General features: G+C 48.3%; 1 pseudogene; it reads right to left on the reverse strand.

The window, feature by feature from the left end:
- Positions 1 to 853: 853 nt before the first annotated feature.
- LOC129062885 (keratin, type I cytoskeletal 19-like) lies at positions 854 to 2,014 on the reverse strand (annotated as a pseudogene).
- Positions 2,015 to 2,271: the final 257 nt, after the last annotated feature.

Below are 2,271 nucleotides of genomic sequence, written 5' to 3' on the forward strand. Positions count from 1 at the left end.
TCCAAATACAAGGTCCATCCAGAAGATATCCAGCCATGTAATATGAAAAATAGAGGCATTTATTTAAGAAGATACAAGATACAAGATACATTGTACATACGACAATGATGCCTCAGTCCCCTTCAAAGTAGGCACCTTGGCACCTCACACAGTTCTCCCAATGGCCATGAGCTGTCCTGTTGTATTTTCCTGAATCTCATCGATGGTCTGAAATCTCTTCCCTTTCAAAGGTGATTTTAGTTTTGGGAAAAGCGCGAAGTCACAGGGCATCAAATCTTGACTATAGAAGGGATAAGTCACCTGGGTGATTTGATGTTTTGCCAAAAAACTCTGCATGAAATGTGATGCCTGAGCAGGCACATTGTCATGATGAAGCTGCCAATCACCAGCTGCCCATAGCTGTGATCCTCTGAATCATCCAAATAGTTTCTACAGAAGAATGTTCAAGCTTAACACAAAATTTGATGCAGATTTGTTGCTCTACTCGCTCATTTTGAATGCAACGGCCACACAGTACACATGCTCACTCAATGGCATCTTCTGCCCCCACTAACCAGTGCAGTGATGTCCTCATTGTTCACACATTTGCATTCCAGTCCACTCTCCTTGACTGCCAGGTTACAATGAGGACAGTCAAACCATTCTCATTATATTAACAATGGCGGGACAATTTCCAGAGAGATCATGTATTGTAACTTTATTCCATTTTATTTTATTTTTTTCTTGGGCCATTAAATTTTATTGATAGGTAGAGGAAGAGCCAGAGGTAAAGGTCCCACCTTCCCCCTCAATGCCCCTACCCAGGATCATCCATCCTTCTCCTGGAAGGAGGAAGCCAGGGAGGCTGCTGGACTCAGGCAGTGTTGGTGGTAGGTAGGTTGTTGTAACAGGCATCCTGGGCCTCAAGCAGGCTGCGGTAGGTGGTAATCTCCTGTTCCAGCTACATATTGGTGTCCAGATACTAGTACTCCAGGTTCTCTGCTCAATGTCAGCACAAACATTACTTGGCTGGGCTTCGATACTGCTGATCAGCATCTGGATCTGTGCCAGCTGGGCTCCAAAGTGGGACTTCTTTTCCACCATCGAGCCTTCCAGGGCGGTTTTCATGCTGAGCTGAGACTGCAGCTCCATCTCCAGACCCTGGAGGATACGGTGCAAGTCAGTGATCTCCGTCTTGCTAGTTTGCAGTTGTGCCATGTGGCCAGCAACCTCCTGGTTCAGCTCCTCAGTCTTGATGATGAACTGGGCTTCAGCATCCTTCTGGTTCTTCTCAGCAACGACCTCATATTGGCTTCTCATGTCACTCGGGATCTTGGCTAAGTCAATGCCAGGAGTGAAATCCACCTCTACACTGACTTGGCCACCCACCCAGCTCCTCAGGACACTGATTTCCTCCTCGTGGTTCTTCAGGTTGGCCAGCTGCTCCTCTAAGCCTTCAATCTGCATCTCCAGATCAGCTCTGGCCAGGGTCGGCCTCCACATTCAAGCACAGGGCCTGCTCTGTCTCAAACTTCGTTTGGAAGTCATTCGCAGCCACTGGGCATTGTCGATCTGTAGGACAACCTTAGAGTTCTCAATGATGGCACCAAGAATCTTGTCCCGCAGCTCCCCGATGGTCTGGTAGTAGTGGCTGTAGTGGTGGGAGGGCCTGGACCCCTGCTTCTGGTACCATTCACAGATCTTCACCTCCAGGTCACTGTTGGCTGCCTACAGGGCACTCAACTTCTCCAGGTAGGAGGCCACGTGGTCGTTGAGTCTCTGCATGGTGATCTTCTCATTGCCCATCGGCAGTCCCCCAGACCAGACCATGGTGCCCACATAGCCACTACCATAGCTACCAAAAAGAGGACAAGGACACGAAGCGAGCAGAGGACACTGACACACCAGGGCCACGCGAGCCTCTGTGGATGCTGGGCACGCAATAGGTGACTCTGCTCTCAAAGCGCACAATGCCACTGCCCATGCCCCTAAAGGACGAGGAGGTCAATGACTGGTTGTAGCTGTGGAAAGTCATGGCAAAAGAAAAAGTGGAGACACCAGCCAAAGGAGCTGTGGTTGGCTGCAAGAGTCCATGCATTATAATTTTAATAGAATAAAATCCTATCTAGATTGGCATATCAGGACAATGCTCAGTAGATGAGTGGATAAAAAAGCCTTGGTACATTTACACAATGGAATACTACACAGCAGTAGAAAGGAGGAATTTTTCCCTTTTGGACAGCATGGATGGACCTGGAGACTATTATGTTAAGTGAAATAATCCAGGCAGCA

The sequence above is a fragment of the Pteronotus mesoamericanus genome, unplaced genomic scaffold, assembly GCF_021234165.1.
Source record: "Pteronotus mesoamericanus isolate MK-2021 breed Mesoamerican mustached bat unplaced genomic scaffold, CSHL_Meso_final scaffold_85, whole genome shotgun sequence".
Lineage (NCBI taxonomy): Eukaryota > Metazoa > Chordata > Mammalia > Chiroptera > Mormoopidae > Pteronotus > Pteronotus mesoamericanus.